Consider the following 25,079-nt stretch of genomic DNA (forward strand, 5'->3'; position numbering starts at 1 on the left):
CTCTTGGATATATGAATAATTTAAGATTCACCAGTATGGCTTCTTAAACCAGTAAGATGTGTTTACCTGAGGAGAGGAAGACTGGGCATTTAACTGGTGATCTGTCTGCTCTTTGCCCTGTTGTAGTCAAACAGGTAGCCATATCAGTATTTGTATATTTATCCTGATGGAGCAATTAATGGCTCTCGCGACCATTTTAGATTGGGAAAGCAGGACAGAGGGGAAAGCTTAAAACCGCTCTTCCTTTGTGTCACAGGTCCAATCCTAATAGGGTCCCCAAATGCCTGAAAAGTAATTTATTTAAAATTGCTAAGTGCTTTATCAATGAAACTTCCAGGGGCATGTGTAACTGAACAGTGAATGTAGTCATTTGGGGTGGGGGCAGGGTATGGATTTAGGATTTTACAGATACAGAGTAGTGCTCGATTGATTATATTATCACACAGTATTCAAAATGTCACATCCTTTTTATATTTCTAAAAGAATGACTTCATCCCATTCATTTTACTCACTTCACAACTTCAGTTGATAAGATCTTTGCTTCCTTCCAGCTACAAACCATTACCGGCACTTCCTGTGATTATGTGTTTTGTGTCACACCGTGCATGAAAGATATTTCTTTAGCATGATTTATTCAAAATCTAATTGCAACAACTCTCTACATAAACAAAGCTGTGCCTTTTTTTTTTTAAAGGAAGAGAGATAATTACCTGGTTTTGAAAAACTTTCCCATAAATACAGATTGAAAATGTGAGGAGAAATCCGGATATATATATCGATATTAAACACTTAAACAGCCATTCCCTCTCCCAATGGAATCTGAACATGGTAGTGGCATATGGAAGGGACGAGAACCCTCGCCATGATTCTTTGAGCAGACCCATGATTGTAAAAGTAGTGTTTATTGTACATTATCTTTCTTTGGAGCCAACATTGGCTCACAACAGAAACGACAATAAAATTCAGCACTAATAATCCCTGAAAAGAGCATTCTCAGTTAAACTGGACTCAGGCTGCAAAATTACTCCTTAATGGATAATTAATATATGTTGAGAATTAATATACATGAAGATTAAGGGTGTGAGATTTAATTTTGCCGTTTTAGATTTGGATCCGGGGTTTCGAAATGAAGCCACTGCCATTATTGTTTTGTTTTAGATGGCCCTAGAGGCTGTTGCAGATTTTGTCTGTTTCGTTACCATTACATATCATGAATTTTGGCAGTGGCATTGCATGCACTTTGCTGCTTTCCCGACTGTTCTTGCCGGAGTAGGGGAAGGGAAATGGTGCTCTGGGGCAGCCAACTTTGCTTAGAATGCCCCCAAAATGGCACCGAACACACTCCTCCTATCGACCCACTAAGTTTGCTGCACTGCACAATTACCTTTGTATCCTGCTGTGCTATTTCCTGTCCCTTAGAGAGACTCCTGCTTGTTCTACCAGGGGCCCATCTTCCCTCCCCACTCCCTGGCCAAAAAAAAGCTTGCCTCCCCTCCTCCCCTCCAAGGCAATGGGCTGGAATGTGTAGACTGGCAATGAGTTTCCATTGGTTAAAAGAAAATGCTGTTGCCTTGGAACCGCCCCCAAAAGGTTCGCCTTCCCCCTTCCTCTCCACAGTGTTTTCAATTGGCTCATTCTCCTTCCTTCCACAATGACACTGGCCTGCCTGCTGCCCAGCCCACTGGTAAGAACCGAGCTGAAACACCCAGCATGAAAACACGTGAAGAGACAGAGGGACGATTTTGTTACAACTGAGTTTTCCAAATTTGGTTCAGCATTCCAGAATCCACTATAACGAGCTGAACCAGCAAAATTCACTCGTAGTTTCAGCTCATTTTTCCTGTTATGTACACCCCTAATTAACATACACTGAGAATCTACTTTTGCTATAATCATGTGAACAAAGGATAATACAGTAATAAATGCACTTGGAGCCACTGTACTGCATTAGACCATTGGCCTGCTATGGTCAGTCTTGTTCACAATATTGTTGAATCTGACTTTTCAGTATCTCAGACAGAGGTCTTTCATATCTCCTACTATTTGGTCCTTTTAACTGGTGATGTTGGAGATTGAACCTTCTATGTGCAAAGGAGGTACTCCGCCCCTCAGTTCAGTGTTTTTGGCAACACACCATAAATTAAAGGATGCCTCCTTTTATAGACTGCGAAAGGCAGTGGTGTCAATCAGAAATCAACAAGTGCTTAATTCAAATTATGTTGTTCCTAAAGTATGTAGAATAGAGAGATAAGTGGATAGATGAGATATGAGGGAAGGGTCTACTAAGCCTGCTGTACTTGGTTTCTTGTTTCAGATGATTATGTTAGTCTGTAGTTTGCAGAACAAAATTCAAGTCCAGTAGCACCTTAAAGACCAACAACAATTTCCAGGGTATAAGTTTTCACGAATCAAAGCTCGTTTTATATTTGACAAAATTTTTATTGGTCTGTAAAGTGCTACTGAACAGATACACAAGAAACCAAATTCATCTGTGGAATATTTTGTTAAACCCCTTCTCTAGATTTACCCATGATTGCCCCCACCCCCCATGGCAGAAAGCATATCCAAAGAACGTTGGAAAGGCATCCACTGTGCCGAAATTTTGGATACAATGTAAAACAGAACTATTTCCCAGGGCTTTCCCAGCAGATGGCTGAATTTTTTTGGATTGTGGAGCTGCTACTAAGAGCCAAGCTACAAGTGACGCCTGACACAGGGGGGAGCCCAGTGGCGCCTGGTATGGGCTTTTGGGGACCACAGTTCTCTTTGTCAGATGCATCTGGCAGGGAGAGCTGTGGTTATCGAAGGCTTATAATAAATAGGAATTGGATGCTTTTACTGCTGCAAACTAACACAGCAAACTGACTCCACACCAAAAGGAGATGTTTACATTTACTAGCAAAGGAATGTTTTGGTTGCCTCCCCGCTAATTGCATCTTGTCCCCTTCTGATATATGTCCCCTTCTCTCCCCTCTCCCGTATTTGACCAGTTTGTATCAGGCATCTGACGAAGAGAACTTGATTCTCGAAAGCTTATGCTACAATAAAATTGGTTAGTCTTAAAGGTGCTACTGGACTCTTTTTGATTTTGACACAGGTTGGACACTTGTCAGCTTCCCTCAAGTTTTGATGGGAAATGTAGGCATCCTGGTCTTGCAGCTTGGCTCTCCATTTAATTGAAGTTTACAGAGTGGCAGTCTATGGTCGGGAGGGGAGTGCAGGTGTCGGGCTCTCGCCAGGCACCCCCCTTCCCCTCTGCTGGGTGTGTGTGGTTCTGTAAACTTCAATTAAATGGAGAGCCAAGCTGTAAGACCAGGATGCCTACATTTCCCATCAGAACTTGAGGCAAGCTGACAAGTGTCCAACTTGTGTCAGGCATCACTCGTAGCTTGGCTCTAAGTCTGGATGGGTTTGTGGTTCAGTTTGGTTTAAATGGATATTGAGAAATGTTTGAAAATAAATAGTAGTATGCTGCCTTGTTGGGGGAAAATGGGCTAAAAAGAACAAATAAAAGTCATGCTGAATGTTAGATTTTAAAATAAAATAAATAAATTAACTGTTGATGCTTTTTTTCCAGCAAGGGAATGCAATGAGGGAAACAGCTGGTTTGCCTGTGGCTAAGTTTGAGAGTTTAGCGGGCAAATTTTGCTGAGTGGCATGGAGGCATTGGTGAAAGAGGTTTAACTTCCCCCACTGCTTTATAAAACATTTAATAGATTAAGGTTCTTCCAGACTTTGAGATCAGTCAGCTTTTTATAATGTCATCTTGATCTATTCATCCCAGAGTTTAAAAAAAAAATATCAATCATAGCCTCTAGCTTTGTGGCAAGGAAATGTGATAGAGCTCTGTTTGCCTTCTGTATTTAACCCATAAAAGTCAACCTGCCTCTTGGAATGTTATATCAAAAAGGGGGGAATCCTCCTTGCCTAACAGCTGAGAGATACCATATTCCTTTCAGAGTGTACCCAGTGAAAAGAAGTCACATTCTAGCTGGGTGGGTATGGAAAACAATGATAAAATGTAGTTCTGTTTGCCTTTATTTCATTATTATGCACCACGCTGGAACAAATAAGTAGTTGTCAGTTTTCTCACAGCCTTGGAAATAGTGTGGAATGTTCAAGTATACTTTTTAATGGCCTGCTAAAAATAGCTCCAGGAAGTGTTTCCTTCTCAACCTCTTTCTTTTCACCCCAAAATTTGCAAGTCAAATAAAATGTGTTCCAACTGGCCTTTGTATGTAAGAATAGCTGTTCTATTTCAAGTCTTGCATTCTGTAGTTCGTGTTTGAAATGGTGGTATTTTGAAGTACCAAACATTGAGAGCTGCTCTACATGTAAACATCACGGGGACCAACATCTCTGGGATAACTTTTGTGGTGGATCATGGACCTATCCCTTCTGTGGTAAATGCAAACACGTGGCCTGTATTAAAATTATTTCTTTTCTTTTTGAGGACATTTATATCTCACATTTCTACTATTCTTGGCCCCAAAGGCAGCTTGTGATTTTTTGTTTAAAGAACAATTGAACAAATAAATGAAAACAAGAAAACGGGTGCAGTGGGGAGCCTCTATACTAAATCCTCTGTACTAAATACAAAAACAGAGATTCCCCCTTTTCTCTATATGGCACCACCATAGGACTGAATGGGGACACAGCTAACCAAACTGTCTGTCCCTTCCAATGGACCTGTTGCCACCACAGTCGTATGAAATCATGGTTTAATAATTAAACTATAGTTAGTGAGCTCATCCGAATGTGCCCCCACTCCACAAGTGATGCTTAGCCAAGGTACATAAAATTGGGATCTGAAACTATGGTTTGGGATCTAAAACTATGGTTTTAGTAATCACATTTAGGGTTTTTTTACCTTCTTAAATAAAGATTGAACAATAATTAACTGATGACTCTTCAAATAATAAAATAAACATTTCTCAAAACTTGCGATTGTTTTCAGCAAAAGGAATAATCAATTCCTGTTAAAACTAAGAAGTTGTTTTCCATTTAAACTGACTTTGGAGGTGGGGCATTAAATCTTATGTAAAACAAGAGATCAAAAGTGTTCAAAACATTTGCAGACTGTGCATTCTTCTCAGAACATGTAAGTGAAGCCAAATACATAATATTAGGTTAAAGGAGGATTTGGCACAAAACTATTTCTGATGGGTTTATTTTCCTACAAAGTAAACTGAATTGCCTAGTGCATGTTGTATTATGACTATATGATGCAAAGAAACTTGATTCACATCCACAGTTATCTCTGATTACAGTCCAGTCATTTCTATAAGAAATGGGATATCAGGTGTACACAAAGATCAGGGTATGTGAGAAAGCCAGTACCTTCTTCATAAGACCCAATGAGGCTTAATGTAAGCATGATGAACAAGAACTCACCTGTGCAATGCGCCATGTGCACAATGTCTGATTCTAAGGTTGTCAACCTCTGGGTTATAACTAGAGATGGGCACGAACAGAAAAACAAATGAACATGATGTTCGTTGTTCATTGACATCCACAAACAGGGACTCATGAACAACCACAAACATGGCCCTGTTCATGAACATGTTCATGGTTGGTTGTCCGTGGGGGCCAGCAGGCTCTCCTCCAGCCATCATCCAAGTCAAGATCCCTACTGCACCACTCCCAGAAACCTGACCTGAGCAGGCAGCAGGAAAGGTATCAGTAATAAATAATAGCTTGTACCAGAGCCTGACAGCAGCCCTGGAACTTGAAGGGGTAGATCCCTATCCCACCACACACAAAGAAAATTCAAGCTCCAATGCACTCTTTCTATCAAAATGCCAACACCAACTGTCTCTCTTCCTCTCCACTGTCTGCAAAGTTAGAGCTGGGAGCCCCCCTCCCCCCTGTTCTTTGCTCCCTTGGTGTAACAAATTTGGAGCTCCACACTTGAAAGGAAGACCTGCCTCTCAAGCTAAATTGGGCTTCGATTGGGGTTTCCAGGGCAACAGCAGGAGTTCAGACAGAGTTCAAACAATCCCTGCCTAAGTTGCCAAGGAAATTGATTGCAAGTGCCAGACTGTCTGGCTTGACGTACAGCAACGAACAGCAACGAATCGACCACCTGTTAGTTTAGAATGGGGCCTCACGAACAGCTTGTTCACGAACAGCAGATTGGGCTGTTCGTGGCTTTTTTTTGTTCGTATTGCTGTTCGTGCCCATCTCTAGTTATAACAACAACAACATTTGATTTATATACTGTCCTTCAGGATAACACCCACTCAGAGCAGTTTACAAAGTATGTTATTATCCCAACAACAATGAAGGATAAAGAGCTCCTCCTAGAGCTCTTTAAGATTACCCCCAGTTTGCAGCATCTTGAATAATTTTGTGTTGTCAGCAGATTTTGTCACCTCACCCCCAATTCCAACTCATTGAAGAACAAATTAAATAGCATTAGACCCTTGTGGGACCCCATTGCTCACTTCCGCCATTGGAAGAACTGTCCATTTATTCATACTCTCGGCTTCCTGTCATTTAACCAATTTTAGCAGCATTGTCCTGTGTAAATGAAATATTGGCACATGCAGGATCACACCAGTTAAGTCCTTTGTGTCTGCCAGCGTCACATTGAAACTGATCCTGAAAAGAGAACTAGCAGGTGACTGTAATGAACATTTTCAATGCAATCTTAAGCAGAGGTACTTCAGTCCAAACCCATTGAAGTCAATGGGCTAACTCTGTTTAGGAGCAGAGGAGTTAGCCGTGTTAGTCTGTAGTAGCAAAATCAAAAAGAGTCCAGTAGCACCTTTAAGACTAACCAATTTTATTTTATTGTAGCATAAGCTTTCGAGAATCAAGTTCTCTTCATCAGATGCCTGATCCGAACTGGATCAGGCATCTGATGAAGAGAACTTGATTCTCGAAAGCTTATGCTACAATAAAATAAAATTGGTTAGTCTTAAAGGTGCTACTGGACTCTTTTTGATTCTGTTTAGGAGTGCACTGCCTGAGGATTAAATGAGAAAACTAGGATTTTATCTATTGGTATATATCCAGAACCCATCAAGCAAGGATCCTTCTACTGGGAGAGGTGATGATGACTTAGCAAAATCCAGATTCCAGCCTCGGTGTTTAATAGATGCCCTCCATTAGCGTTGACAGATGGGCTGCTTCCACATCCATTGGATAATGCACTTTCAATGCTCTTTAGTGATCATTTGGAACTGGATTTTCATGTGTGAAACAAAAAACCCACTTCCAAAGGATTTCTAAAGTGCATTGAAAGTGCATTATCCAACGTGTGTGGAAACGGCCATGGTGTCAGAACACTGAAAAGCTGTGTATCAAAAGACTCCGGTTGTACTGTCGCAATTATAAATTTAACCACAGCCCACCACTGTCGGCATCTGCTGTATAAATGCAAGGATCGCAATGAAATGTACGTGGATAACAGATTGTTTGTGAGTCCCAGGTATGCTGCAAGGGGGTACTCAACTCCTTTGCCGGATCCTTCATGCAGAACAGAGATAACCTGGCCGTGTGTTGTAAGAAACAATTATTCTTCCTTGTAAAAGTAAAGAAAAGGATCCGTTGGATACCTGGTTAGCGGGGGTAGTAACATTTCATACTTTTCTATTGAGTAAGGAAGTGCTGAAGCTTCTCATATCCACCTTCCTTCCTGTCACTTAATGAGACTGGCAGCAGCAAAAATTTGCCTTTTAAATTCCTCTCTGAAGGGTTTTTCCCCCCTTATTTGAGCTGTTTGGAGCAACCTCTGTCCTACAGTGATATTATCCAGAATTTTATCTGTTTGGGTTACAGCCTTTTCTTACTTAACACATGCTGTCATAACTTCCAGACTTTGGCAGGCTTTTAAACAAATATTGTTCCTCAAGATCCTGCTGCGTCCAGGGCTTTGTTTCTGGCGTGCTTTTGTTTGTCATTAAGTGGAATCGGAGTACATCAAACTGATCGAGAGGGAAAGGGAGTCTTTGCGCGCATAAGCTGCGGGAGCTGAGCTAGGCATTCTCGGCACCCACGTTCACCTGCATTTCCGAAAGAGAAAAAGCAACAGAGATGAAATTCTAAGCGACTCCAAGTCTTTGACTTTGCATTTGTCTTGGACTTGGCTTGTGTATGCAAGCTGGCTACATCCAAATGGCCTGTGCAGCTGGCGTATGACAGCATATCATACACATGTCTTTCTCCTCCAGATTTGTAAACATTAGGCGCATCGGTGACTCTGTTTGGCATTATGTGGAATGTTTTCCAAAGAACACTAAGACAACCCGGTGAACTCAAAACAAATCCCTTTTATGCAGAGTGAATACATTAGAAAGAATAGAGAAAGAATGTATGGGTGGAAACATTAGATAATTGTGCCTTGTCTCCCCCCCTCCCAATGAGGACAACATTTTCCCTCTTCTCCATTTTATCCTCACAACAACCCTGTGAGGTAGGTTAGGCTGAGAGGGTGTGACTGGCCCAAGGTCACCCTGCAAACTTCCATGGTAGAGCAGAGATTCGAATCAAGGCCTCCCAGATCCTAATCCAACACTTTAGCCACTACACCAGGCAGTTTGTAGTGTCTAAGGTTTACTTTGGAGAAGGCACTGATCCACACATGTGCAAACATAGATACTGGAAATCATCCAATTTCCTTATTTCTTTATCTTGAGGCCTTGTTAATAACTGGCTGTGCCCTACTCTGCTACAACAGACAACAACCTACATTTCCCCCTTCTGGAGTACTACAGGCAGGGCTCATTTTGAGGGGGAACATGCAGGAACGCAGTTCCGGTAGGTCTTGAAAGAGGTCACGTCAGTTGGCCCCGCCCACCTGATTTTCTGCTATTTTGGGCCCCTTTCAGCCTGGATTGGGCCTAAAATAGCCAGGATTGGGCCCAAAACAGCCAAGATTGGTCCCCAAACGGCCAGGATCAGGCCTCTGGCAGGTAGTGGATCACTCTCCCACTCAGCAGCGGCCCAATTCTGACCATTTTGGGCCCCTTTTCTGCCATTTTCAGCCCCCTTTTTGCCATTTTGGGCCCAATTTCGGCCCTGAATGGCCAGGATTGGGTCTGAAACAGCCAGGATAGGTGATGTTGGGGTGTGTGGCATATGCAAATCAGGTATGCCAATGACACACTTCCAGTGGTGGCAAGGGGCGTGGCATATGCTAAATAGTTATGCTAATGAGTTCCTGCAGCTCTTTTTCTACGAAATGACCCCTGACTACAGGCCATTTCCCCCCCTTTTTTTCTTTCTCTTTGTAACAACCTATGGCAACTGCTAGGCCTATCAACAAGCTGAGGGTGGCATAAGACAGCATGTGCCCAAGGCAGATGTACCATACCATAAGGTGTCACAGATCCCTACACTGCCTTTTTCAGGGTTATATAATTTGTCCTTCTTGCCACCACTTTCGCTAATAGAGCTTTATCCCAGTTTCCCTCAGGGTGGTATATATATATATTTTCCCCTTCCCTTTTTCATTCTTACAGCAACAGATTGACTTAACTCCGCCTGAAAGAGACGGTAGCTAATGTTTGCATTGCCTCTTCTCAGCACAGTTGTGGGAAAGTGTATATTTGAAAGATCATATGTGCAACCCGAACCACCAGCCAACGGGACATGCCGCCCTATTGAACTGATAAGAACAGATAACTTGGTAGAGAATGTTTAGCAGCCTCAAAGCCAAGAGGCTGAGAAGAGATGGGCCTAACCTATCTCACAGCAATGGTGTGAGGCAGGTTAGGCCCAAGGCCACTCAACAACCTTCATAGCCTAGGGGGGATTTGAACTTGGGTCTCCCAGATGCCACTCTAACCACTTTACCGCATTGGCTCTCTACCTGTGCCTCTCTTTTTTTAAATTTTTTTTTATTGGAATTAGAAATATTTTGTCATTTATAACAATCAAATTACTTTAATATTCCAGTTCTAACCCCCTCCCTCCCCCCCCGTTTGTTGACTTCCAACAGTTTTCCAACCCTTTGTCTATTCTTCCCCTACTCGTTTCAACTTATTTTGTCAATTAAACATATACTTTCACACTCTTCTAAGCTAGTCTATTATAACACAGTGCTAAGTCAATTTCCCTTCACTTATCAACTAACTAATACATTCCTGGCATGTTATTCAATAGTAATAATACTGGTAATATTCTCAATATCCTGTACTCTAACTTATTCATTCTAATGTCATCAATATGGGACAAACAATTTATCCCTCCCTATACATAACTTGAGTACTCATAAGTGATGAATACATTTATAAGTCAACCAATTTAACTTATACCCTATATGTTACTCTTTACTTCCTCTTATATCTCTTATCTTTATAACATAAAGTCAATCAATTTGACTCGTGTTCTACACGTTTCTAAATATACCTATAAACACAATATACATTCGACATAAGTCAATCAATTTAACCCATGTTCTGCACATTTCTAAATATCGCTATAACCAAAAATACCTTCAGCATAAGTCAATCAATTTAACCTATATTCTATATGCTACTTCTCATTCCCCCCCTTCTTGTATTCATGAATTTTAATTCTGTTAATTCTCAATTACACCCCTATCTGCCAGCAACATAATTAATTAATTAATTTCTATTCTTATATATCACATAATAACTATTACTTAATACTGTATAGAATAATCAAATAGAATAATTGCTTAGTAATTCTTCTTTAACTCTCCTCCCCCCGGTATAGTCACTTCTCTCTTCTTTTGTTTTTCTTCAATAATTTTCAAACTGCCACAGTTCTCCTCCCACCTCCCATTTTTTCACCAAATATTGTTTCAGCTTCTCCCAATCTGTGTTAAACTGTCCTGGATCAAGGTCTCTTAGTTTTCTTGTCAGTTTATCCATCTCCGCCATGTACAGCAATTTGTGAATCCAGTCCTCGATAGTTGGCACTTCTTGTACTTTCCACTTTTGCGCATACAAAAGTCTAGCCGCTGCTGTCATGTAAAAAAGCAATGTCCTATGTTGTGCTGGAATATCTTCCATTCCCAAGTTCAGTAGCAGGAGTTCTGGGTTCTTATTAACTTGAAACTGTAAAATCTCACTTATTACTCTTATTATTTCCCCCCAGTACTGCCTGACTACCTCACAAGTCCACCACATATGGTACAAAGATCCTTCATGCTTTTTACATTTCCAGCATTTATTAGACGTGTTCACATTCCCTAGCGCAATTTTCTTTGGTGTCAGGTACCAACGATAGATCATTTTATAGACATTCTCTTTAATGTTAGTGCATGTCGTAATCTTCAAAGTATTTTCCCACAAATATTCCCACGCCTCCATTGTTATTTCTTTATTAAAATTTATAGCCCACTTCACCATTTGCACCTTAACTACCTCTTCTTCAGTATACCATTTTAACAACACTTTATAGACCTTTGAAATTTCCTTTTTGTCTTCTTGTAAAATTACTTCCTCCAAGTCCGAGTTCTCCATTCTTATCCCTCCCTTGGCACAATCCGATTTATAAAGGTCTCTGAGCTGTCTATATTGAAACCAGTCATAATTTGGAGACAACTCTTCTTGCGTCTTTATTCTTAATTTAGAAAATTCTATTCGTGTTATCTCCTTATACGTTAAACACTGTTGTTCATTATCAACAGTTCTCGGATCTATCGCTTCATAAGGAACCACCCAGGAGGGAATTCCTTCTTGTAGGTAATCTCTGTACTTTTTCCATATTGTGAAGAGGCTTCTCCGAATGTAATGGTGTAAAAACATAGAGTCCGCTTTTACTTTATCATACCATAAGTATGCATGCCGTCCAAATATTTTTTTGTATCCCTCTAAGGCCAGCAATTTGCGATTTTTAAGCATCATCCAGTCCTTCAGCCAAACCAAGCAGATTGCCTCATAGTAAAGTCTTAGGTTGGGCAGTTGCATTCCTCCTCTCTCTCTACCTGTGCCTCTCTGATGGTCTTTCCCCATCCTTGCTTAGTCATATGGATAGAATGGATAACTTTTTTTCCTCTTTGCCTTTTTTAAAAATGGCGCAGGACTCAGAATTTTTTAAAATGTCCATATCATTGTTCTTGTTATTTATTTATAGGTTGCTTTTCTCACTGAGATCCAAGGCAGATTACATACTGGAAGTGAATACAATAATTAATAGCTAAGTCAGTCACAGAGCAAAAATACAACATGATCAACAGTTAGGACTAGAATTGCCAGGCCCCTCAACCTCCGGGCGGGGGATAGGGGCCTGGCACTTACCTTGGGGGAGAAGGGGTGCACATGCGCACAAGCACCCCCACAGGCGCAATGACATCACTTCAGAAGTGACATCATTGTGCAGCCTCTGGGAGCATGTCCAGGCTCCGCAGGGGCTCAAAACGGGCCCAATTCATGCTGAAATGGGCCCATTTTTTAGGCTCTGCGGGGCGCAGGCGTGCTTCTGCACTCCACAGCGCCTGAAAATGAGCCCATTTTGCTGCAAATTAGGCCCGTTTTCAGGCACTACGGAGCGCAGGAGCACTCCTGTGTTCTGCAGTGGCTCTGATCTGGGCCAAAACAGGCCCGATCCTGGTGGCTGCTGTGCATGGGAGCACGCAGTACCGTGGGGGAGCCCACAGGGAAGGTGCGTGCCCCCGCCAGTTAGATAGGTGGGGGTGGGGTGGGGTGGGGGAGCAGGGGCAGGGGATCCCCCACCCCCACCAGGGTTCTGGGATCCCTAGTTAGGACATTCAATGAAAACAGATACAGTAGAGTACGGTAGCCACAAATCTGAAAACTAGCAGAAAGCCAAATGCATAGATGGAACCTTTTTGAATTAAAACATAAGTAATTAACATAACATCTTTAGCAATGTTGACCTACCCAATAGGAATGTATCTATATCAGCAGACAGTAGCCAGTACCATAGCTTATAGTCCCTGTCCCTTACCAAGGTATCTCTTTGAGCTATTATGACACAACCCTATAATCTGAGTAGAAAGCCCTCCTGAATAATTCGGTAGTTTGCAGAAAGCCAGGAAAGTGGGGGCTTCCCTGAGGGCTACTTAGGGATCCCAGGGGCCTGCCAGTGATGGGCAATCTCCCAGAAGTTTACCTGCTTGCCTGCTTGTTGCTGGTGCCTGGAAGGAGGTTTCAGGCTTCCTGGAGATCCCCTGCCACTGGCAGGCAACCATGGAACACACGTGGTGCGCATGCTCCTGGTGGACACAATAACATCACTTCCAGAATTGACATCATTGCACCAGCTGTGGGAGATCTGTCATGCTTCATTTGGGGCAATTCTCAAAGGATCAGCCCCACGTGGAGTATGGGAGCACTCCTGTGGCCAGTGTGACAATGTCTCTTCCAAAAGTGACATCATCACGGTGCCGGGAGCGCCTCTGGACCATTAAACTCTTGGGCTGAGCGCTGGTACTCTGACACATATTCACAAGGTATTCATGAAAGGGTTGGGTCGAATGGGGGGACCATCCCTTTGTACACTCTCTCTCACACACACACAGAAACACACACACCTACCTACAATCTATCTATCTATCTTAGACCCATGTATGTTGGCGTAAGAAACCATACCCACATAATTCAGTCTTTGCTGTGGGAGAGCTAGGGTTGGGCTACGGAGTTAGGTGCTCACCTTTTTGGATGTTGGCATGATGATGTCACTTCTGGGAAGTGATGTCATCATGCAGGGGCCATGAGCACTCCTGTGCTTTGCAGCAGGACAATTTGGGCCCTGAACAGGCCATATTCAGCTCGTTTGGGGTGCAAATTGGCTCACTGTGAAGGACAGGAGTGCTCCCTTGGTGGCACAATGATGTCACTTCCGGGTGTGACATGTTCATGCTGCCCCAGAAGTATGCCAGGGAGGCTTATTCCCTCACATCCCCCCCCCACCAGCTAGGTGAGTGGTGGCGGAGGGTGGAGTGTGGGATCAGGGACCCCCGCCCCCACCAGGGGACCTGGAGAGCCACTGTAGTATAGTGGTTTGCATATTGGACTAGGATCTGGGAGACCCGGGTTTGAATCCTTTTTCTGCCATGGAACCTTGTTTGGGTGAGCTTTGGATAGACACATACACTCAGCCTAACCTTCCTCACAGGGCTGTTGTGAGTACAAAATGGAAGAGGGGAGAATAATGTTGTAAACTGCTTTGGGTCTTCATTCAGGAGGGGAAAAAAGAGTCTTTCACAACTGGCTCATGGCAATCCCATCCACGAGGTGTTCCAGGCAGAAGATGAGCAGACAGGGCTTTTCCTTTGCTTTCCCTGGTGGTCTCCCATCCAAGTACTGGCCATGGCCAACCCTGCTTAGCTCCCAAGCTCTGACAAGCCCAGGCTAAGCTGGGCAACTCAGGGTACTACTGGGGAAAGAAGCAGGGCACAAATGAATAAAATGAAAACACTGATCTATACAGGGTAAACAAAATAGGCATGTCAAACGTGGTGGCACTCAAAATCCCATTAATTTTAATGACATCCAAAGGAATTTTCTTAGGATATTGTTTTAATCTTTGAGAGGGACAGTTACAGAGTAAGACAAAACATAGAGCTTTGATTTTTTTTAATAGGATGAACCTCTAGACTTCCTTTGTTTTCTTTTTAAGAACATCTGCCTATCGCATACATATTTAATATATTGTCACAAAATGTTTTTGCATACATGCATAGAATGTATGTAAGCTTTACACTTGTGCAAATACTTGCGAGAGGCCCTAAGCAAATACCTGCAAAGAGCCGTTAATGACTTAAGCATTCTAAACAAAATTAAGGACTATTAAGTCTTTCTTTAACGCAAACATGGAGCAGATACCTCCGCACTGTGGAAGTGGAGTGCTATATTTGATCTTAGATGTGCCACCATTCCACTGAACTTGGGGGAGGGGGAAGGAGAAAAATTGTTTTACTATCTTACCCAAACACAGGATTGTGTTGACCTGGACATGGGTTAGAATTGTGTTGTGTGCGCCTAGCAACCACAACCAAGTTGTTTGTCCTTGTCCCAAACATGGGAGTTTGTCTGAGCCAGAATGGAAAGAAAGCAGCGTGGAGGACACTTGACTTGTAAGACTGGCATCTATGAAAATTCTTCTCTTTTCTTTGCTGGCAAGCTGGCCCCAGAATAATGATAATAATGCATAAAAACCAGGAAGCTAGATTTAAAACAGGTTCCCTAATATTACCCAAATTTATTCTAGCCTGGGCTTAAACTGGAGTAACTCTGCTTAGGATATCGCTGTTAGTATGGTGTAATGGTTAGAGTTTAGGAACTAGGGTCTGCAGGTCCAAGCTTCGAATCTCTGCTCTGCCATGGAATCGTGCTGGGTGATTGTGGGCCAATCAGTCTCTCTGAGTCTAGCCTACCTCTCAGGGTTGTTGTGGTAAGAATAAAACGGAGGAAGGGAGGAACGATGTAAGCTGTTTCAGGGCCCAACGGGGGAGGAAAGCAAAGAAGAGAGATCTAAATAAATGAAATAGGAAATCTTTAGTGGTTGTGTTTCATTCTGCAATAAATTAAGACTTTATTCCTGCAAGAAATATTTCATAGGATGCGAGGAGGGGTAATTCAAGCTGGGAAACGTCAAGAATTTTACCTGGGGAAAATGTACATTCTGCTTCATGCCATCTTCATACGGCAACTCTGAATAGAAGGCGGAAGTGTTTACAAGATCCATCCAGGTTAGGAAGTGCTGCAGAATTTCAGTGGGGTGGTGGGAGGGTCAGCTCTATAATCCAGGTCACCTGACAATGCCCACATATAGGGATTTCCCTTGCCCTCCCTGTCAATTTCTTCCTTTCTTGGCACACGATATGCACCTAACTGTCCCTACACTGCCTGGGTGCCGATAAACAGTTTCTTCACTATTGCATATATAAACCTGCTTTTTCCTGTCTAGGCCAGCACCAAAAAAAAAAAAAACCACCTGGCATTTACACAGCAATTTCATTTATATTGTCTTTTGGCCTGGAAGGGAGCTATTTGACAGCTCCCGTCCCGTGCTCTCTGCCTTGCATTTGTTGACTTGCATCTTCTCTTATGTTGTGCAGTTTTGGACATGGGAACAATTATGGCAATAAGATGCCCCCCCACCCCCACCTCTGGTGGATACTTTAAAATGGAGTTAAAGGAAGTTTTCCCCCCAAAAAATAAACACGGCATTAAGTTCAGGAGTAATTGCATGTGCAAAATACACCCAATGACGTTTTTGTTTCATAACAGCAGCATTAAGTTGTCTGAAATTGTTCCTGTTCAAAACACCTGCAGAGTTGGACTGCGTATATCTTAAACAAACACATTTTCCCCAAGCACCGGATGACATGCTATGCTCAGCAGCTGCTGAGCATATAGCACATGTCGAAGATTTATACACTTTTAACAGCACTAATCAGAGCAAGCTCTATGAATTGAACAAAAGCTTACATTAGCTTGCATAGAGGGGAGATTTTGGCTGTTTTATCCATCGTGGCTAACTATTTATTTCCAATCTCAGTTTAAGGAGCTGCATTTGACCATTCACGACCTGGAATCAAGGCATCTTTCTCCCATCAAAGCTCCATAAAACAATGCTCTTAAGCAGCAGTAGTATCTACGACTTAAAGGATGAAGGGACTGAAAAAAGATTTAGCAGCACCGAGGGTGATTTTAGGATCTTTATCACACACAAAAAAGAACAAAACATCTGGGATTGAGAGTTCAGAGTGGCAAGCTGAAAAGGGAGTAATAAAAGATGCTTTAAGATCATCGAAAAATGGGCACTCAAAAAGAATGTGGAAAGAAGTGTCAGTCTTCCTAAAGGACCTGAACAAATTGTCGAAGGCTTTCACGGCTGGAGAACGATGGTTGTTGTGGATTTTCCGGGCTGTATAGCCATGGTCCTGTCATTGTAGTTCCTGATGTTTCGCCAGCAGCTGTGGCTGGCATCTTCAGAGGTGTAGCACCAAAAGACAGAGATCTCTCAGTGTCACAGTGTGGAAAAGATGTTGGCAGGTCATTTATATCTACTCAGGAAGGTGGGGTTGGGCTGAGTCATCCTGTAAGAGTTTTCCCAGGGTTTTGGCTGAGTCAGTTTTGACACTGAGAGATCTCTGTCTTTTGGTGCTACACCTCTGAAGATGCCAGCCACAACTGCTGGCGAAACGTCAGGAACTACAATGACAAGACCACGGCTATACAGCCCAGAAAATCCACAACAACCATCGACCTGAACAAAGTTGGTCAAGATAGGGGATGTTCAGAAATCTACCCTGGTGAACCTGAGAAGAATTGGAATTAAGTCATGCCAAGCCAAAGGCCCTCGCATAGCAAGAGACAGTTTAGTAGTATCCATAGGATAGTCAAGTTTTGTGGGGTGAGAATGCCAAAATACTGAGAAGAGCAAATACGACGTGCTCTGAATGTGATACTCAGATAATCAAGATTTGTAATATGCTTCTTAATTAAGGCAAGAGTCTCATGTTTCTCACGGGTTTTCATCAAATTTGGTGTTATAAGCTGAGCATTAATAGTGCATGATGGTGCCATGTTTACAGCATGTACCCCTGATCATGGCTGCTCCCCACCCACCATATTGTGCCACTTAGGGGTTGAGGAGAGGAATTGTTTCCAGGAGCAGAACTGATCCTACCTGGTAGACGGATGAAGCAGAGGAGGATACATTTCCCAAATTAAACTGGAAACTAATATTTCTCTCTTTCTCTCTGCTTTTTTCCACACTCTGCACCCGAGCTCTGCCCTGAACCTTAAAGCCCTCTCTGATTGGCGGTAACCAAATCAGTAGTCACGGTTATGGAAACTTCCTCTATCCCATCATTCTGTTCTTTTTGAGCCTCACTAGACCAGAAAATTATCTGATATTTTACCACCTTAAACCATCACCTTACACTCATGCCTCAGAACTACACGCCTAAATCACTTGTATGAACCCATAGCACATCTGTACTGTTCCCATATCTGTACTGCAAGATCTTCTTCTTTGGAATGGTCTTCCTGAAGAGGTTAGAGTTTCATCTTCTCATCTTCAGGAAGTCCAGCAAGACAGTTGGAAGAGCTTTTGATATATAATGGAGAAAGCGCGCAGGTTTGAGAGGCAGGGCCTGTCCAGTTTGGGAGAGCCAGTTTGGTGTAGTAGTTAAGAGCACGGGACTCTAATCTGGAGAGCCGGGTTTGATTCCCCACTCCTCCAGTTGAAGCCAGCTGGGTGACCTTGGGCTAGTCAGGGCTCTCTGGAGCTCTCTCAGCCCCACCCACCTCACTGAGTGTTTTGTTGTGGGGATAATAATGACATACTTTGTAAACCGCTCTGAGTGGGCATTAAGTTGTCCTGAAGGGCGGTATATAAGTCGAATGTTATTATTATTTGAATGTTATTATTGTATGCTATTTTTAACTTCTTTAAAAATCGTATTAGTTATTGTTCATGTGGCTGTTGGTTTAGGCTTTGTATATTTTGATGATGGGGGAAGGCAAGATATAAATATTTGAATGAACAGATGAAGTAATTTTTACTATACCCCCCGGGACACACAACTTACTGTTCTGGATAGTTATCTGAGCCCTCAGCAGTAGTTTTCTGGGAGCCCAGGTAGTTGCTGGGGCAGCGGAGGGGGCGAACACTTCTGTGAACTCTCTCCACACACCAAAGCTTTCGATCCTCTCTGCTGTTGTTACTGGTGGGGAAACACCTGGATTTTCTGACAAGGGTGCCAAAATGTCTTGGGATATTCCTGGGTGCTGTTCAGAGAAAACGCTGTGGAAATACGTAAGGCTCAAATTCACACCCAGTGACTTAAAGAACACTTTAATACTTCCTTGCTTTAGACTGCCTGAAAATTTTATGTTTGGCCTATGAAAGTGTATAATATAAACAGGAAAGGAGAACAACGTCGCAAAGTTCGCAGAGCCTCTTCTCTCTTTTCACCTTAAAATCGCTAACATGGTGGGAATTATATTAGCGCTGGTTTAATAACCAAAACAAATCGCCTTGCCCCCTTCTAGCAATATATAGATATATATGCATTTCTGAAAGGAAACACCTGCTAGAATCTTGACTATTTTTAGCAGGCATGAGGGAGAACATATCTTCATGCCAGGGCCAACCGAACAAAGCAAGACATCCTCTCTTTTTTGAGCTTCCACAATGTGGTCAAGAATAATTACAGTTAAGAAAGATTTAGTATTTAGAGGAGAAGCCATATTCTTTCTGGTGGTGACTGAGAAGAAGAAACGGTGGTTGTTGTTAAGATGGCTGCTGGAGTTGTTGCAGTAAGAGTCTTGAGGCCCAAGTTGTCTATGTGTAAACAACACCTCTTATGTTCCTTATCAAGTGTCTGGGGTCAGTTCTTTGGGGAACCTGGATAATCTTCCCAAGTTCCCATTATAATACACAATGGGCTCTTTCTTTCCCTTCTCTTTTCCACATCTAAATGTGGAAGAAACTAATTTAATGCTAAACCAGATCTGGTTAAATATAGCCACAGGCATTTAAACAACTGGCAGTTAGATGTCCCTTTTTAGATGACTTGTGAATGGGAATTTAGTTGATTTCTTTCGTTTTTATTATTACTGCCGAAAGGGACTGTTTCATTATTGGATTGTTTTGTATGGTTTTGTTTCATCATTGGCTGAATCCACACGTCCCGGCATAGCGCTAAGCTGTTGGAATGATAGCATCTTCCTGGCACGATTTCTGACGTCATCGTGCCATGAGAGTGGAATCGTGGCACAATGACGTCAGAAATCGTGCCAGGAAGATGCTACCGTTCTGACAATTTAGCACTATGCCAGGATGTGTGGATTCAGCCATTGTTTCTTTTGTTATTGTTGTGTCACTTCTGTAGTTCTATTTCATTATTTCCCATTCGTTTCAATGGAAGTACTCCTTCCTTTCTTGGGTCTGTACTAGGGCCCTAAGTTGGCAAATTTGTGGAGATCTGGGTTGTGAAGACTGGAGAAACCTGGAGAAAGTGGAGTTTGGGGAGGGAAAGGACCTCAGCATGGCATAATTCCATAGAGTCCATCCCAAAAGTAGCCATTTTCTCCAGGTGAACTGATCTCTGTGGCCTGGAAACCAGTTGTAATTCCAGGAGATCTCCAGCCGCTACCTGGAGGCTGGCAAAACTAGTCTGTACCTTCCTGGTTTTCTATATAATCTGGACAAAACTTAGAGAGGTTGCAGTATGCCACTAGGGCATCTACGCTGCCAAATATCAGACAGAAAGAGTTAAAGGGGTCCCCTTTTTGAGACAATGAAAGCTGTCCGTGTTTAACATGAAAATCTATGGGAGAATAGGAACAGGAAACAGTAACACATAAGGCAGCTTGAAGAATGGGCATTGCAGCCACTTAGCTTGAAGAACAGTAGCTGAGCTTACAGGGGGGGACTCCCAGGGGCAGGTAGACTGCTACTGTTCTTGGCTGCTGTTGCTTTTTCAAAATCACCTGTTCTTCTCCCTCTTTCAGATCGGCCCCTACCATTCTGGACATTATCGCCAGAGTTAGAAGGTCCCCCTTGACATGCTGCCAGTCTTGACATGCTGTTTGCGCACAGATGTCAGATAAGATACTGTCATGTGTATATGAAATGCATGTAATTTTATTACCAGACCGTATGTGGAAAATAAATGAGTAAAACTGAAGTGTTGTGGTTGGGTTACACGTGGGATACCCAGACATACAATACAGGCTGAGTTGCACAAGGCAGACAAATTCTCTCCTCTCTTTTTTATTTTGCTCTTTTTCCGTAGTTTTTTTCTTCTACTTTTTAATTTGTATCGGGTTTTATAACTTTTCAATAAAAAAGTTAGAAAAAGAAAGACAAATCCCAAATTAACTATATAAACTGCAGCAGCAGCTTGGGGGGCGGGGGGAGAATTAAAAATTAAAAGTAAAAACAGTAAAATGCTTGAGAAAGAACAGGACACAAACACACACACATAAAAGAAAGAGACAGCACACCTTAAAAAAGAAACTATATTCAAGAAAGCTAAGAAAGTTAAAAAAAGGGATAATATAGTATAAAATATTACAGTGTCCTTTGGCACACAAAATCTTGCAAACGCTTTCTCCCTTTCCCTCTCCCTATCTCTAGGTTTATTCCTCAGAAACAGGCACTCTCCAGAATGTGAAACTAACTCTTATCTGATTCAAAGTCCCAGCCCATACACTAGGGTTCCCATTCCCCCGCCCGGGGCGAGGGATCTCCTGATCCCACCCTTTCCCCCCTGTGCCCACTTACTTGGCTGGCAGGGGGTGTGCTCCCTGGGACACTCCCTCCCCAGGTGGCATGGTGCATCCCCAGGTGGGGGGCGCACTCCCACACCACGAGAGCAGGCGGCAGTGGCAGCGAGAGCGGGCTGTGGTGGCGGCAAGAGAAGGCCACTCTCACCGCCGCCTGCTCTTGCCCCCACTGCCCCCACCACCCACTCTTGCTGCCACCCACTCTTGCCACCACCGCCCGCTCTCACCGCTGCCCACTTTCGCTGCTGCTGCTGCCGCAGCCCCTTTACACCAAATGAGAGCTGGCCACGGTGGTGGCAGCAAGAGTGAGCCGCAGCAAGAGCAGCCTGCACCAGTGAGGACAAGGGCTCTTTGACCTGGGGGTGCCCTTTGACCCTGCATGATGATGTCACTCCTGGAAGTGATGTCATCACACAAGCCAGCATGTGCGTGCTGTACACGTGAGCAAAAATGGAAGCGGGGGTAAGTGCGGGCTCCTAATCCCCCGCCGGGAGAGTCCAGGGACCTGGGGATCTCCCGTTGAGGGACTCCACATCCCTGGCAAGCCTACCATACACTTCAAGACTGGACTACTTCAAATATATATGCAATCTCAGTGGCTACAGTCTGCAACCAGCTAAGAAAACACAGAGCCTCTCTTCCCCCTCCTCCAAAGAAACACAGCTTTGTATGCCCTTGTTAGGAGAACACATCAAAGGAGACAGGTTGGGTCAGCCCAGAGAGAAACAAAAGCTTCTGTTTAGATAGAGTGTTTGTTTTGTTTTCATATTAATTACTATAATTACAGAATACCCCCATTTTTGTAATTATTTTATTTAATAATGAAAGAAATGCACAGGACTACTTTCTAGCACCTGCCATCTCAAAGAGTCACATCAGAGTAGGCCTGGCCTTGACTGTACCAATCAGGATATCATCTGTGTTGATGTGAATGAATGGAACTTACTTCCTCAAGACTCCTCAGGACTTTAGTACTCTTGGACAAGATTTCAGTTTTTAGGCACAACAATTCATGTTCCCCAGTGGATGGGAGCAACAGATACTCAGATTGGTTACTTCTGTGAGACAGATGTTTACACTACTTTCTTGTTGCAACCCAGGCCATTTCCACACGGCTTACCTGAAGCCGGGCCATGCTGCGACGTTGCGGATCGTGCCGGGGAAAACGCGAAATATCGCGTTTTCTCGCGCAAGTTTTGCACAATGTCGCGCAAAACTCGCTCGAGAAAACGCGATATTTCGCGTTTTCCCCGGCACGATCCGCAACATTGCGGCATGGCCTGGCTTCAGGTAAGCCGTGCGGAAACGGCCCCAGTCTGGCAACTTGGGATGCAGCTTTTATTAATTGTTGCTATTACTTGGCCCACCAGTCAACAACCCTACCACTTAGAGTAGAACTTGGTCTTGTATATTTATCTCTTGCTTTCTGCTGCCACCATTTATCTGCAGAGATAAAATACACTTTTAAATTTATACTCTGGTAGTCTGTTTTAGTAGGCAGAAGGTAGAACCAAATATAGAAATGCTTATCGAACTATTACATATTTAAACAGATGATATGAGCATTTAATTGGACATTTGTTATGTAGGCACACCTTGTTATAGCTTTCTTTAGCATTGCTGTAACTAAGGGAGGTGGCGATCCCTGTGCTAGCTCTCCTCCCTAACAGAATTCAAATAGCCAGTTTCGCTTTATCTAGCCTTTACTCCTGTGGTATGTGATATATTTATCATGTACATTATAATGGAACAGTCTGTTCCCCCCCTCTGATATTTATGTGAGTTGGTTTAGTCTCATGTGACGGAGTCTCTGCTGGATTCTGTTAGTTAGAATTCTGAACTGCACACCCTCTTTGTCCTGAAACCAGTTGCTCCCATTCATTTATCTTCATGCTAATAATTCAGTTGTTTTAAACACATCTGTCTCCACTATGTGAACCTAGGAGCAGGATCCAGAGAGAGTTTCCTATTCCTGACTTGCAAGCAAAAAGGAATAGCACAAACTCCAAGTTCGCTCTCATAGGGCTTGTGAAGTTTTCTTTCAGGCTAGGCTCTGCTCATTCCGTTATCTTGAAGGTCCTGGCAAGCTAGTGATTTCCCACTGGTCAGGACTAGAGATAGGCACAAACCAGGAAAATGGCGATTCGTTGCGGTTCATGGTTCGTCACGTTTCACAAACCACAAACTACAAACCGGCATGAAATTGCCTGGTTCACGAACCGGTTCATTTGATTCATGAATAAGTCACTTTTGGGGCAGCAGCAGGTCTGCAGAAAGCCAATCCCCCCCCCCATTGCCTAGGAAACTGATTGATAGCCGCTAGGCTGTCTGCAGTGATGAACCAAAAAAGCGAACTAAACAAACTGGTCTAAAAATCGTTACGGTTCGTCAGAAATGCCCTCCGACGAACTTCCAATTCACGAACCAAAACCTGGCCTGGTTTATGACATTTGTATTTTGGTTCATGCCCACCTCTAGTAAGGACTAATAACTGAAGATGCTGGGATAAAGACCCAGGCAGTACACCTGGAATATTCTACCCACTCAGCTCCCCACAATCTTCTTCTCAGTTCAGTCTATCAGATAAGACTCTTTCCTACAAACAGCTCTAGTGTCCTCCCTCCTGTCCAGCTCTTTTCATTGCTTCCACCAGCAACGGCTGAATCTTCAGAAACCCTGAGAGCATTTCTGACTGGCGCTGACCAGGCTGCCTGGCCATTTATTCTCTCCTACTAGATCCTTCAGCCAATTAAAGTTCATGTTGTCTCTGGCTCGTCTTATTGGTTCTAAGCTAAAGATGAATGAAAGCAGTTAAACTGTCCACTAACTGACCTATCATAAAGTTGACTAATCAAAATGGCACATTTTGAATCCTTCTGACCTTTATAAATATGAGACAGACACTCTGAAAACCTCAGACAAAATAATCCCGCCCTTGATAACAGTAGTTAGGCATAGTCTTTACTTCCCTCACAGAAGAAAAATCACCTCTCATTTATCTCATAATTTTGCAGTTTTGTAATATGTAATTTACCTGCTTCTGTGGACCAATTATTTAGATATCTATTTGATAACTTTCCACACATACTTTTAACTGTTTCTTCACATCCACAATATTAATTTCTTCAAGTTACCAACTATATGAAGAACATGCTCCATAAATAGAATAGCACAATATGTTTGCTATAATTCAGAAGCAATCTAGCCATGGATTGTTAATATATAAAATATAATAGTTTTCACACACTATCTTTCCTCTGATTGCATCCCTGTTGCCGTTAAATGTTTGGGACTCTTGATTTTACCCGGGCCGGAACTAAAATGCTCTGTTACCTAAATTAACAGTGAAATCCTAAGCAGACTTGCTCCAGACTAAGCCCATTGAAATCACTCTGACCTCAAATCCTATTTAATCCCCTTTTAGGATTAAACTCTCACATCATACCTAGCCTTTATAATGGTCTATGCTTGTTCCGTAGTTAATCATAAGCAATCTGCTGTTTATAGTATTTTTAGAGTTTTAAAAATCTAAACATCATCCAAATCACTGGGCAGTTTTAAATATGCTGAATTTTCCATATGCTAGTAAAAATCAGGGAAGTAATAATGAACAGTTACTCCATTCTAGACAACACAAGTAAGTGGATGGTTCCTTCTTCATGAATACACACAGTTCCTTTCTACTAAGTGCAATGGGGTGGGGGTTCGAATCCCCTGGGGTCCATCAGACTTCAATTTTCGACTGTGATCCAGATACCGGCTGTGATCCAGATACTGAACAGTATTCCAGTATTAGTAGTTTGGCATTCCTCTCCCAACTACTTCTAAATTCTCAGGTTGGGCACATGAAACTTAATTAATTAATTAAATCATTTGTAACTGGCACATTTA

Source organism: Eublepharis macularius, chromosome 2 (assembly GCF_028583425.1).
Source record: "Eublepharis macularius isolate TG4126 chromosome 2, MPM_Emac_v1.0, whole genome shotgun sequence".
Lineage (NCBI taxonomy): Eukaryota > Metazoa > Chordata > Lepidosauria > Squamata > Eublepharidae > Eublepharis > Eublepharis macularius.